Below are 15,854 nucleotides of genomic sequence, written 5' to 3'. Positions count from 1 at the left end.
TGAGCCCAGGAGTTTGAGGTTGCTGTGAGCCAGGCTGACGCCATGGCACTCTAGCCTGGGCAACAGAGTGAGACTCTCTCAGGAAAAAAATTAAAAAGAAGAAATAAAAATAGGAATAATACAAAGCAGTGGTTTGGGGAGGGGAGTAAAACTGGTATATTATAGCAAAATACAATTTGTGAACTTGAGTTGACATAAGCATGGAAATTACTCAGTTACTCCCTGTGTCATCATCACTTAGCCCTTCAGTTTTCTCCTGCACTCCCAGCTTCCTGCATTTTTCTTCTAATACTGCCTTGGATGTTCATTTAAAATGCAATCGAGTGATGATTTCTAGCTTCTCATTTTAAGATTCCACTTGCCAGCCTAAAGGTATGCTACATATTCTAACCTCTGTTTTCCACTTCTACAGAACCCCAGAAATAATATTTAAAGTATGATAATCTCCTATTGGATTAGGTCACAGTTAAAAAATCAGAGAGGTAAGTTGACACAACTAGTGCACAATTCTAAATAACACAGAAAAACATGCTCTTTTAAATTTATCTGCAAAAACATTGTGTAATAGCCTAAGGTTATAATAATTTAGCTGCTAAGTATACTGCTTTGAGATGTAGCCTTTGATATGCATTTTAGTTTGTCTTGGAAATTGACTTCATTACAAGAAAAATAAAACTTGAAAAATGCCAATAAAACTTTTTATTCTCAAAACAATTTGAGAATCTGTTTAATACCTACTACTAATAAGAAAATTTAGTCTTGATTTTAAAATGTTTCTTTTGCCCATTTAGAGATGGTTGGTATAGATGTTTTTTGGTTTCATACTTCAAATAACAATATTTATAAAAATATTATCTTGGATTTGCACAATGGTGTATATTACCAAATAACTTTCTCTTTTCCCCATAGTAACTAATAACAAAGCAAACAGATTTGCATATAATTTTATCTTCTGATCTTATCTCTCAACAACCATCCAATGTAGAAATTCCAGTCTACTTCTCAGTAAACTGAGACTCTGAGAAGTTTTATAATTTGCTCAAAGTCTTATATTAGAACTGAGAGGGGAGAAAATAGCTGAGATTTTGCTGTTGGGCAACTTTTCACCTTGAAGGTTTCTGAGCCTTTGGAAGTCCCCAGCATGTGTTTACCAAATGGTGCAAATTAAGAAACAGCATGTCCTTTCAAGCTGGACACAGGGTGAAGCAAGATTTTCCACACAACTACTCATTTATGCCCAGCTGAGTGCTTACGATCATTTTTATGGAAACAGTTATTCAATCAGAGTGGAGTTGGGGTTGATGTGAGCATGGCCAGGGTGGAGGGTGGGGGGTTGGCCTTCCTGACATGAGTTGGAGAGCTTACAGATCTTGCATAGTTAGTGTACAGTTTTCACTCAAACAGATACTTGGTGAAGGAAATAAAATACCATGACCCTCATGTTCTACTAAAGGCAAAAACACAGTCAATAGGATTTGGAGCTAAATTTGAGAATTAAAAAGATCCAAGTATTTGGGAATTTCTAAATGTCCTGCAGTACATGGAATTTAAGGTCAATTTGCACAGTAAACTATATACTAGTAAATTAATATTAATGATATTGCTGTGCAAATGCAATGAGCTGTGAACTGAGAATCATTGCCCAGGATTATTTTCATTTGGTGAATTTTTATGTTTTAAAAAGACCCAAATTTACAATATTCTACATCACTTTTTTTTATTCTTGAGAATTTCCATTTACGCCATAAAAATAGTATGGCACTAACATTTAAAACAAATAAATAGAAAATAATTTAATCCATGCCATGCCAAATACAAAAATATGTATTTGGAAAATACAAAATAATATGTTTATTACATCCAGACACACTTTGAATCTTGACTCAAAAAGGAGGGACAGGAACTTTTAATAGCATTTCTATGAAAAACTAGAGTGGAAACACATCACTTTTGCTTTCACACCTACCACAGCCTTGGCCCTTTAACTAATGGATCATAAAGACGTTTTGTTTCACTTATAATACATCACTTAGTGACTTTAAACAAACACTGTGTTTCTTTTGTTGCTGTTTTTCACACTTCCCTGAGTCAGGAATTGCACAGGGTACAAAGATAGATTGTATCTTTCCTTCTTGTTTAGGGTTTCAGCTGGGGAGGCTGAGTCAGGAGCTGACCCATGATTCTACCACTGGTGTCATATATCTTGGGCCTCAGTTCTGGCTGTTGGCTGGTTTCCTTCATTCTTTTCCAGTTTCCATGTGACTAAATTGAGCTCCCTCACCATATGATCATCTCAAGAGGGAATGTTCTAGAGAAGAAGACACAATGTACAAGTACTTATGAAGCCTCTGCTTGTGTCACACTTGCTAATGACCTATTGGTCAAAATAAGCCTCCAGACCAAGTCCAGAGTCAGTGTGGGAGAGGACAGGGTGAAGGGTCAGTGAGAGAGGCATGGCTTAGTAAAGGCCATTAAGTCTGTCTCAGCTTCATATCCATGTCTGTCCCCATTACCAAAAAAACAAAACAAAACAAAACAAAAACCTGAAGCTCTAGCTTTTAGTTGGAAAAGAATTTTTCTATCTAAAAAGCATAGAACTTTTAAATGTATTAAAAGACAGTGATACATTAGGGTTTACTTGGGAGCCCTAACATATAAATTTGGATATTGTAGAACTGCTGCTTTGGATGCAGAGAAGCAGGGTTTGGGGGTTCATAGGCATGTCTTATCTTCTCCCTAATATACCTTGATAAGTACATTAACCTGATTTAACTTGATGAAAGCCCCTAAACTAGGGAAGGAACAGGGCCGGATATTCCATATCCTAAGCAATGCCAATGCTTTATTAAAAATTACACTCTAACATATTCACCATTTATTCCTGACTTAGGATCACTATCTTTCCCTTGTAGAACTCCACATTTATGTGAGTACCTAAACTTTTATACTTTGTCTTTAGACTTATAATATAGAAAGTGTCTAGAATACGGTGACAGTATTTTTAATTTCATTTTATAAAAAGATCTTTGTCTTTGGGCATTGTCTCCCAAACTTCAGAAAAGATTCTTACTCTGTTCCAACTCCAACATAGTCTGCTCTCCTCCCTGACCTCAGAAACTACTCCCTCCCTCCACGCTGTTGAGTTTATAAGACTTTTCATCTAAGCTGGAGTTTAGAGAATGTGCATTTACGTTTACATCATTCTAGGGGACTTAGTATAAAATTCTTAACAGTTGCTTAAGGGTTACTTTTGAGTCTGCCCAGTTTTCATGGGGTTAGTTTTCAGTCATTTAAACAAATAGCAATGCCCTTAGAATTGAATCAGAAACTTCTCTAGTCCCTGTGTTTAGGACCAAAAGTCTTCAGATAGTCTAGTTTGGTCATTAACCAGACCATCAGCCTCACTATCCCCTTTTGATAACAAGGATTTTGTAATGCTTTTTTTTACTAACCTTTTTAATAACCTAAAATAAAAATCATATATTTACTGAACTATCTGTATGCATTAAAATTAATTCCAAAATGATAACGTAAAGTTATGATAAAAGCAATGTAATTTACAAATAAAATAATATGTATGTTTTTCAACATGCAAATCCTGTGGCACTACTGTGTTAGTGTAAATAGATGTTTCTACCAAGTTGTAGAATCCTTGAAATGTGACAGGTACAAGTGCAAATTAATATAGAAATGTGTACTGAAGTTTTAAATACCATGAACAGCATTGCTGCTGGGATGTGTTTTTTTTGAAATAGCTAAAAATTCTATACACAGTTTTTATAAAGCAAAGCAAGTAATTCACTTCGTACTGTATTTGCATTTCCAGAGCATTTAGCATATATTAAAACTGTGTTAAAATACTTTGGGTTTATTATAAGAAGTAGCTATAGATAAATGCAAATAGCCTTTTTTCATCTACTTAATGGTCCAGTGGAGTATTCTTCAAACATTATGCACAATACAGGACATTTCTTTGTTGTGCCAGATGGTCTCAGGAATTGTAGATGTCCGTCATCCTAAGCTCCTGCTCAATACACACATATTAGCACCCACCAAGCAACACATCAATGAAAAAAATACCCAAATTTACCTCTAGAGGGTAGTACCATTCCTACTGAGATCCACCTATAAAACTTTTTTAGATCCAGGTTGCTATTTTCCAGGGAGGCTGGGTCCAACATAAGTAGAAAGGATTCATCTTTTGGACTGACTGAACCAGTTCTTGGATAAGCAAATTCCCGTATTATTTGAAATTGTGAAAATATTTTATGAGTATAATATTTTACTGTTTAATCACACTCTGACAAGAATTTCTTACTTATGTCTAGCCTAAATCTCTCTTGCTTTAGTAAAGCACAATTCCTCCTGTAGAAGTAAGTTTCAGTGTTGCCCTAAAAATACTCATACTCATATTAGAAGACAAGTTCTCCTCTTACTTTTTATTTCACGAGGGAAAGAATGTGACTGCATGATAGCAGGCCACCTTAAGAGTTGGGCCATCATTATTAGTATTGCCAGGTTAGCAAAGCTGTTATTATTTTAATTTAATTATTTACAAAATCTACTAGTTATTTTAGCATTATATCATCCCTTTCATAGGCTTATGTTTTCTACATCTATTCCTCTGCTATTGAGAATAAGAAAATGATAAAGCTCCACATCCCATAGATAGCTGAGCACTATTAGGGACATGTATCCTCTCAGGGGTGATACAAGGTGGCCACTTGCTCTGCCACTCTAACCACCCCTACCACAAAGGTCTCTGTAAGTAGGTAACAGTAGGGAAGGAAGAATTCCAAGACATTACTGGAGTTCTGACTCATTTGTTTAGGTCAGAGTGGGGAACCTATACTCATAAGGCCACATATGACCTTCTAGGTCCTTAAGTGTGGTCTTTTGACTGAATCCAAATTTTAGAGAACAAATCCTTTTATTTTTATTAATACATTTTTTCCCTTCAAATATATTTTTATTACATTTTAAAAAGCAAGTTTAAATGAAATAATCCTCCCAGATTGACTGGCACAATTAGAACATTAGTAAGCCATAAGGGCCAAATTATTGGCTGCTACACTCATGATTTAGTTCTAACTTCCCATGCCTGCTGACGCCATTACCATGTGAGGCTGGTTGGAGAGAGTTTATGGGGGTTGAGTACAACTGTCTGTTATCACCTGTCTGTTATCTTTTGACAATGGTGCACTGTGTTTCTGTTTGAAGTAGAATTTGTAAATAGTGTACAGCTTGACGGTATGTTTTAATTCTGTCTCCTTAATAGCCCATCATGTCAAAGAAGACCAAGAGAACAGTGAAGAAAACAGATTTTTTAATGAGGACTGGGAATAGTAGTCCAAGTCTGCTATCTAAACAAGATAAAATATTATCATGTTTCTTCTAAAGATAAGGTGATTTGCTTGCTTTGTGATATTGCAATATCAACATTAAAGAAATTCAATGCTCAACAGTATTATAACACACATAAGGACCACAAATATTTTAAATTAGAGGGGATGGTTCAGAAATTATTAATAAAATTAGAGGTTGCATTGCAGAAATTATTAATAAAAGATGAAAAGCAAAAGCAAAGATAATTCTTTCAAGCAGCAATAAGACTTGGAAATAATGCAACTCAAGCAACATTAAAGCAGCTTATGTACTCAGGAAAAAAAAGAAGCCATTCACTGATGTAGAAATTGTGAAAGGATACACTGTCAAAGTTGTAGGATGCTTAGACCTCAATAACATTTCAAAGTACAAACAACTGCCTCTTTCAAAGAGAACCATAACTAATTGGCAGCATGAATTAGCATTCAACTTAACAGAACAATTATGCAATACTTCAAAAGGAAAATATATATTATTCAGTCACTTCAGATGAATCAACTGATACTGCTGACTCAGTGTAGGTTGATACTTAATTCAGGCTATAACAAAATATTTTCTTTGCTACAAAGAGTTACTTGCTTTGGGCACTCTTGTGAACAGAACACTGGGAATAGATATTGTCAACAACGTACAAGATAAATGTGAAGTTGCACTGAATTTGGTAAATTTAGTGAGTGTATGCACAGATGACACACCTTCCATGACAGGAAAACATGAAGGGTTTATTGAACAGACGAAAAAATTATTAAGAGATTCAGATGCTCTCATTTCTTTTCATTGTATTTTGCAACAGCAAAACCTATGTGCTAAAGCTGCTATTTTAAGTGACACTCTGCAACAAGTTATAAGTATTGTTAACTATATTTGTGCAAATGCAAACACAGCATTGTCAGTTTCATAACACACTAAAGCTGAAGGATGAGGTAATCAGTGTGGATTTGCCTTATCATTCTAAAATGTGTTGGCTATTATGGGGACAAGTGTTAGCCAAAATTTTATCTCTGCAAGAACAGATAGATTTTATGAAGAACAGAGTCAACAATTGAAGAAGATTTATACAGAAATGCAGCATTTCTGTGTGATACCATGTCAAATCAAAATGACTTGAACATTTCTCTGCAAGGCAAAACCAAGTCTGTATATGATATGTGGCAAAAAAAAAAAAAAATCCAAGCATTTCAAAAAAGCTATCTTTTTCCCAAAACATTTCTTCTTCAAAAGGAAATTTCAGATAATTTTCCCCAGTTATCAAAGGTCATTGATGAGCAGGATGATATATGAGAATCATTTGAAGAATACACAGATGTTATAGACCTATTATTTGGAGAATACAATGAAAAGTTTACTGACTCTGAGAATCATGACATCACACTCAAATTAGCATGTCAGCCTCACCTAGTTGATATCACCAAGGCACCTAGGGAACTACAGACTGACTTGATTGAGCTCTCAGTAGGTGACATTTTAAATCATTGTTTGATGCTAAGAAAAATCCAATTGAAATATGGAAAAATACAGTAGAATACCCATGCCTTCAGCAACATGCCCAAAAAATACTTTCTTGCTTTTCAACCACTTATTGTTACAAATCTACATTCTCCTACCTAACCCAAATCAGGATACCCTTAAGGTAAAAAATGACTGATATCCACCCAGAGGATCAACTGAAACTGCAGACCTCAATGCTGCAACCAAATATTCAGATGCTTTTCAACAAAGAGCAGACATAACAAAGTCTTTAAAAGGTTAGTTAACTTTAAAATTAACAAATAGTTTCCATTTTTAAAATTATTAAGTACATAGTAGTTAGATTTTTTACAAAGTAATGTACATTTTTAAAGTACATCTAATTGAATTTTCTTGAATGTTGTGGTCTTATTTGTTCACAGCTAAATTATGAGGCCTTCCAACATGAAAAGTTTCTCCACCTCTGGTTTAGATAAAGATATTGTGACTTTTTGCTCCTTTTCACAATGGAGTAATTTATAATTTTTCTTCTGAGCATGGCAAGAGTCCATGGGCTTCCTATGGGTTGAGTGCCTTGGAATGTAGCCATATCTTGCTGTAAATAGGCAGAGTACACCAGGATTGAGGGGTTGTAGGATATACCACCAGTGGCAGAAGGAAGCACAGGTTTGGCCTAAAGGATAGAGGGGTATAAAAGGCTTACTTACAGTGACTGGAAAGACCTAGAATCAGGGAATAGCAATGCTAAACAATATGGCTGATGTCAATTTGGGGAAAAAAATAAAACATTTTCATGTTTGAAAATCCCTAAGTTTCTCCTTTTGTAACGTTGTTTATATATGTATTTAGACATTGGTATAAAAGTTGATATCAGATTTATGTGTGAAATCTGAAGACTTTTACTTCAATAATGTGTTTCTGTTATAAATCTATCTTCATTAAAATATTTAGCACAAATCTATGTTTTATATTAAATTTCATGTAGTCTTTATTGCAGAATATCATGCTTATTTAAAAGTGCATTGCTAAACAATGATACATTAAAATACCTAAATCATCCTGCTATGTCTTATGGAAAATCAAATACCATCTGTAGTATTTTTCTCAAATTTCATGGTAATATTATATCCATGCTTGGCTTATTTCACTTAGCATAATGTCTTCCAGTTCATTCATGTTATTGCAAATGAAGGATATTTCCCCTTTTTAAGGCTGAATAGTGTTCCAGATTAAATACATACCACATTTTCTTTATCCATGTATACATGGATGGACCCTCATACTGATTCCATATTATGGTTATTGTGAATAATGCTACAATGAACATGGGAGTCCGGATATCTCTTTGACATACTGATTTTATTTCCTTTTCATTTATATCCAGAAATAGAATCATTGGATCACATAGTAGTTTTATTTTTAATTTTTAGAGAAATTTCCATACTATTTTTATAGTGGATACACAATTTGCATTCCCACTAATGATGTACCAGGGTGACATTTTCTCCAAATACTCACTGACACTTATCTCTGTTTTTTTGATAATGGCCATTCTAAGAAAGGATGAGGTGATAGGTCATTGTGGCTTTAATTTGCATTTCCCTGATGCTTAGTAATGTTGAGCATTTTTTTTTTCACATACTTCTGGCCATTTGAATATTTATTTTTGAGAAATAATCTATTCAGGTCTTTTGCCCATTTTTCAGTTGAGTTATTTGTTTCTTGTTGTTGAGTTGTTTGGGTTCCTTATATGTCTGGGATATTAACCCTTTATTCAATGTATTGTTTGCAAATATTTTCTCCCATTTTGTAGATTGGTCTCTTCATTCAGTTGATTTTTTTCCTTTGCTGCACAGAAGCTTTTTAGATTGATGCAATCCTAATTGTCTATTTTTGTTTTTATTGCCTGTGCTTTGGAGGTCATATACAAAAAAAAAATCACAGTCTACTTTTAGGATTTTTTCCTCTATTTCTGTGAAAAATGTTACTGGAATTTTGATAGGAAGTGCATTGAATCTATAGATTGCTTTGGATAGTATGGACATTTTAACAATATCAATTCTTCCAATCCATGAATACAGAATACCTTTCCCTTTATTTACATTTTCTTCAATTCCTATTTCTGTTATTTCTTTTTCTTGTCTAATTATTCTGCCCGGGACTATATTATATAGAAATTGTGATGTTGCAAACCCTTGTCTCTTTTCTTTTTTTTTTATCATTTTTTTTTATTTCAGCATATTATGGGGGTACAGATTTTAAGGTTTCAATAAATGCCCTCCCCCCCCACAAGTCTGAGTTTCCAGCATGACCATCCCCCAGATGGTGCACATCTCACTCATTATGTATGTATATACCTGCCCCCCTCCCCACTGCCCAATACCCTATTACTGTAGTACCTATGTGTCCACTTAGGTGCTGCTCAGTTAATACCAGTTTGCTGCTGAGTATATGTGGTGCTTGTTTTTCCATTCTTGAGATACTTCACTTAGTAGTATGGGTTCCAGCTCTAACCAGGAAAAGAGCTTTCAGGTTTTACCATTGAAAATTATATTAACTTTGGTCCTGCCATGTGTGGCCTTTATCATGTTGAAGTTCATTCTTTCTACATCTACTTTGTTGAGAATTGTCATGATGAAAGGATGTCGAAGTTTGTCATATGCTTTTTTTCATCTATTGAGACAATCATGATTTTTATCCTTCATTCTGTTAATGTGGTATACCACATTTATTTGCATATTTTGGACCATCCTTGCATCCCTCTGATAAATCCTACTTGGTTGTAGGTTGTGATCCTCTTTAATATGCTATCAAATTTGGTTTTCTGGTACATTTTTAAGGATTTTTAGCATCTATATTCATTATGGATATTAGTCTCTAATTTTCTTTTTTTAATAATGTTCTTGTCTGGATTTAGTATCAGGCTAATGCTGTCCTCATAAAATGAGCTTGAAGTGTTCCCCCATCTTTGATTTTTTGAAAGAGTTTGAAAAAGATTATCATTAATTCTTGTCTAAATGTTTGGTAAAATTTATCAATGAAACCATCAGGTCCTAGGATTTTCTATGTTGGGAGGTTTTGTTTTGTTTATTGATTCAATATTCTTACTCATTGTTGGTCTATTCATATTTACTATTTCTTCATGATTCAGTCTTGCTTTTATATCTCTAGGAATTTATCAATTTCTTTGAATTATCCAACTTGTTGATGTATAATTGTTCATAATTTGTTATCATCCTTTCTATTTCTATGATATTAATATCAGTTGTATTGTCTCCTCTTTCATTCCTGATCTTATTTATTTGAGCCATCCCTCATTTCTTAGTGTAGGTAAATATTCGTCAATTTCTTTAACCTTTTCAGAAAACCATAAGTTTTACCAATGTTTTCTATTATTTTTCTAGTCTTTATTTCACTTATTTATACTCTGATCTTTATTATTTCCTTCCATCTGCTGACTTTGGGCTTAATTCTTTTAATTTTTTTCTAGTTCTCCGAGGTATAACATTAGTTTATTTGAGATATCATTTTCTTGATGTAGACATTTATCAGCATAAACTTTCCTTTTAGGCCTCCTTTTGCTTCTTCTCACAGGTTTTGGTATGTTCTGTTTCCATTGTTGTTTATCTCAGGATATTTTTTGATTTCCATTTTAGTTTCTTTTTTGACCCATAAGAAGTGTGATGTTTAATTTCTACATATTTTTAAAAATTCCAATTATCCTCTTGCTATTGATTTCTAATTTCATATACTTGTGGTCAGAAAAGATAATTAATATGATTTCAATTTTAAATTTGTTGAGGCTTGTTTTGTAGCTTAAGATATGATCTATCCTGAAGAAGTTCCCATGTGTGCTTGAAAAGAATATACATTCTTCTGCTGTTGAATGATTTGTTTTGTATATTTCTGTGATATACATTTGGTCTATAGTGCTGTTCAAATCTGCTATTTCCTCACTTATTTCCCTGTCTGAGTCATCTGTCCATTATTGAAAGTGGGATATTGAAGTCTCTTGCTACTATTGTATTGCTGTCTACTTTTCTCTTTAGTTCCATAATATCCATAATGAATATAAATGCAAAAATCCTTAAAAATATACTAGAAAACCAAATTTGCTAGCATATTAAAAAGGATCACATCCTACAACCAAGTAGGATTTATACATACAGGTGCTCTGATGTTGGGTGCATATATATATTTACAGTTGTTATATTCTCAATGAATTTAAGTCTTTATCATTATTTAATAATCTCCTTTGCCTTTTTTTTGACAGTTTTTGACTTCAATTGAATTTTGGAAGATACAAATATGGATGCTTCTGGTTTATTCTGGTTACCATTTGCATGGAATACATTTTTCATTTCTTTATTTTCAGTCTAGGTGTGTTCTTAAAGTTAAATTGAATCTCTTTTGGAAAACATATAGTTGAGTCTTATTTATTTTATTCATTCAGCCCTCTATGTCTTTTGATTGGAGAATTTAATACATGCATATTTAAAGTAATTATTGATACATAAGGACTTACTCCTATCATTTTATTAACTGTTTTTTTTTATTTTGGTATATGATGGGGGTACAGATTTTAAGGTTTCAATAAATGCCCTCTCCCCCCTCCCCCCACAAGTCTGAGTCTCCAGCACATTTTATTAACAGTTTTCTAACTGTTTTGTAGTTCCTTCAATCCATTTTCCTCTCTTCCTGTCTTGCTTTGTAATTGGATAATTTTGTTGTAGTAGCATGCCTTGATTTTTTTCTGTTTTGTGTATTTGCTACAGGCTTTTCCTTTTCGATTACCATAAGCTTAGCCCCTTTTGTATTCACACACACACACACACACAAAAAAAACATACACGGCTTATATTAAGTTGTGTGTATCACAGCTTTTACTGAAAGTTTGGAATTAGAGATTTTTATTGGAAAACTGCAAGTCATTTAAAACTGAGTATTTAAACCCTGTTTTTGAACATCCGTCAAGTATTCTTCCAAGCTCTGCCATTCACTCTTATGCCATTGATCTTGCCTTTTCAGAAGTCAAATTAGACAAAGAAGCACAAAAAATCCAAACAAACAAAATGTCATTTTTTTCACATATAAAACAGTTCAGCCCACTCTAGAACTTGCCCCTAAAACTCTTTTTCTGAACTTTCCTTACATATTCAATTATTTATTCCCTCTCTCACCTTGAGCAGCTTGTATGACTCCTGAGGAAATTCTGTTTTTTTTTTCTCCAAAATATTAAGGGTGTACAAATACAAATGCTTTTGTACATGGATACCTTGTATAATGCTGCTTAAGTTATGGCTTTTGGTATGCCTATCATCAGAATAGCATTCATTTTACCCAATAGATAACTTTTTATCCTTCACTTTCCTCCCACTCTCCCCTCTTCTTTGTTTTCAGTGTCCTTTATAACTCTTTGTGCCAGTATGTACCCATTGTTTAGCTTCCACATATTAGTAAGAATATGTGGTGTATTGTTTTCTTTCCTGAGATACTTCACTTAGGATAATAGTCTCTAGTTCCATCCAGGTTGCTGTAAAAAACATTATTTCATTATTTTTCATAGCTGAGTGGTACTCCATGGTGTGCACGTGTGTGTGTGTGTGTGTGTGTGTGTGTATGTAATATATATCACACTTTCTTTATTAACTCATGAATTAATGATCAATTAGGTTGATTCCATATTTGTGCAACTGTGAATTGTGCTGTGTTAAACATTTGAGTGCAGGTTTTTTTTTTTTTTAATTAAAATGACTTATTTTCCTTTGGGTAGAAACCTAGTAGATCTAATGCTAGCTCTACTTCAGTCCTTTCAGGATTTTTTATACCACCTGAGGAAAACCTGTGTTCTTAAGAGGGTTTCATATATTATGATTATGACAATGGATCCCTCTCCATTTCCTATTTAACTATCACATCATTCAAAATGCCAGGTATTTCCCCTCATTTATCACACCAAGGGCCATAAACACCATTTAGAGGCTGGCACACATTAATTATTATTTCCTTTATTTGTGTTAACTGGGTTAAACATCAAGGCATAAAACAAACTTACAAACATTATTTTGGAAATGTTCTTCATTTTATGACCAGGTTGAAATAATAAATCCTTTATACCTAATGTCAAGCAAAGACAAAACTAATCATTAAACATTTTCACTCCATTTTTCTGCATTTATCATTGCGTTTGTTGAATAAATAATGTCTACTGTATACCCATTTATTTCCAAAAAGCATTTGATACAGCTTAAAAGAGACAAATATTTGGGAGTACTTAAAAAGATTAGATAAGAATTAAAATTTAAAAGCATGCATAAAATCTTAGATCTTATATTTGGTTTGCACAATAGAAATTTGTATATTATTTAATTGCTTACAAGGCCATGACCTTGTCACATAATATTTTCCTATTTTTCACATCTCCTCGTAGTAGGCTATATATCTTATATTTATAATTTTTTTTGAAAGCAGTCACTGTTTATTAACTGACCAGATTACAAAAATAATCATGGTAGACACCTTAGTTCATTCTTCTGATAAGCCTATTGATCTGGTCCTCCCTGTTGCCAGCATCTCCACCTTCTACAAAATGGGTTGTCTTTTTCTTCATTCCACCCCGTGGAGATGATAACTTGAAGGGCCACAGGAAATTATTTGCTTCTTTGAAGTGTTTCCCAACAGTATAGACCTCATGAATCAGATCCTCCATGCAGATGATGCCATATTTACCAAGAGATCGAGCAATCAAATCGTTATCTGTCAACGCAATTTGTTTCTTATTGATTTTGCCATAACCACGCTTGTAGATTAGTTCATTTACTGACTTTAGGTTTGGGTACCCCCATGCAATATATGGTTCTACAATCCTCAGCATGTTAATTGAAGCCTTGTTGAGCTTAACAAAGGTTCCATTGAAGATCTGCCGAAGGCGAAGAAGCTGCAACACCTTTCGGACCTTTGGGCTCACACCATTGATACCACGGATCCTGATGACAAATGCCAATTTGGGTTCTGCAGGTACATAAAAGTTGCCTGCTTTTCTTGCCATCCTAACCATTCGAATCTCAGTTCTGTACATCTGCCTGTATTCCTTGTGATAATGGTTAGCTTTTTCATAGATAAGCTTCCTCCTTGCCTTTCGAAGCATCTTTTGGGCAAACTTCTTTCTCAGGCGTTTGATCTTCAGCTCCGCGAAATTTCTTTGCTTTTTCTTAAGGGTTTCTGGCACAGCAGGAACCTTCTTTTTCTTCTCTTCTGCACCCTCCATGGTTCCAGCCGGAAAAGAGGGATATTTATAATTTTTGATGGCTTCATCTTCCATGAATGCCAACATGCCATGGATATGACTTCAGTATTCCTCCTTGGAATTTCCTCTTCCCAGTAACTCTATCAAATAAAAAGACAAAAGCACTTATAGTTGGCTCTGAATAGTTGCTCCCTCAGTGATAATATTTTCTGACATCTTTATTTACATCCTATTATGATTTCGGTTTTGGTGCAGGTAAGAATTCTCTTTATCATGGACAAAAGGAACTAATTTCTATCACATATTCTAAGGTGATATTTGAAACCAGATCAATTTCTGGTGTGATACAGCTATCTGTCCCCTTCTTGGAGCCGTTAGGAAGAAATAGTAATATCCATTCCTCACTCATCACAAGGGTCTTGGATGATGCCCAAATAACAAAAGACAGAGTAACAAGGAAAAGGCATAACGAATTTATTCAACCATCATTTTATGTGACATGGGGGCCTTCAGAAATGAAGACCTAAAGATCCTGGGAAAACGGTGTATTTTTGCGGACGTTCGTGCAGAACTGTGATTCAACAAAAAAGGGTATGACCTAATGGGCATGAGAAAGGAAGTCAGCAAGGCCTGTTTGTTCAGATTTCTTCTTAGTATAGGGAAGGACCTCCCTGGAATGGAGGTCTTACAACCTACGTTTAGGCAAGGTCAATCAGGGAACTCCTTTACGACCCATGCTTTAAGACAGAAAGGTGGGAAGTCAGAGTGACCTTCTTGCTTCTGCTCTTTACTCAGTTGCCAAGGCTCCATATTATAGGGATCATGTTCTGAGCCCAACACTCTTCATACACAAGAACACCCTCTTCCATGTTATTCAGTCAACCACAGTATCATTGGAATGGATACAATCGTGCTTATGGGGGAAAGCCTCTGTTTCTTAAAAAAAAGTCAAAGATGGATTTGGTTTAGGCAGCAAGCAGTCTCTACCACACATAGCTCGTAAGTGGCGTAGTTAGATTCTTAACCTGTATCATCTCACTTACTTGCTACTACATCATGCAGTCTATCACATGTGGGGTAAGCACCTAGAATTGGGAAACCTAATTTTATACCTTTTAAAAAAGTATTTCTTTTTGTATATATCACAATACCAGCTAATATTGAGAATGAAGAATATTTGCTAAGTGAATGAATGAATGCATGCATTGAGTCCATGAAAAGAAACAAGGATGGATGAGCAAATTTCTTTCTGCTGGTAATTCAGGTGTTATATGTTACTATGTACCATGTATTTTCATTTTATAAATAATTGGGGTAGGGCTTAGAATAGATTGGTGATGGTGGTGGTGAAATATGAAGAAGCAAACTCAAATTTCAAATTTGAATTCTGTATATGTCTTGTTGTTAACCGTCAACACTTAAAATATATTTGTGAAAATCATTGTAACCTAGAAGGCACTAAATTGCTATCAGCTTCATTCATTTATATTCATTCTTTTATTTATTCATCTGTTTTTAAAAAATTCATGTCACTTGTATGCAGAAAATCTATTTCTCCTTGTAATGATAATTCATTTAATAAATTTTTCATAGCTGAGGTCTCAAAACTCTCTGTTTTGAAGTACAAAATGAGATGGGTAAGTAAAAAAATGATCTGAATATTTCAGGAACATTTTAGTCTCAATTGTATAAGCAATTATCAAGAAAATTCCCTCGATTTTCATTTCAAACATTGTATTTGTCAATCAAATTAAAT

The 15,854-nt window shown here is 34.1% G+C and overlaps 1 pseudogene; it reads right to left on the bottom strand.

The window, feature by feature from the left end:
• Window positions 1-13,307: 13,307 nt before the first annotated feature.
• LOC105881561 (large ribosomal subunit protein uL30 pseudogene) lies at window positions 13,308-14,134 on the bottom strand (annotated as a pseudogene).
• Between the last annotated feature and the right edge of the window lie 1,720 nt (window positions 14,135-15,854).

This window comes from Microcebus murinus, chromosome 1, assembly GCF_040939455.1.
Source record: "Microcebus murinus isolate Inina chromosome 1, M.murinus_Inina_mat1.0, whole genome shotgun sequence".
Classification (NCBI taxonomy): domain Eukaryota; kingdom Metazoa; phylum Chordata; class Mammalia; order Primates; family Cheirogaleidae; genus Microcebus; species Microcebus murinus.
Note: the sequence above shows the minus strand (reverse complement) of the source record. Positions and strands in the feature narration are given on the sequence as shown.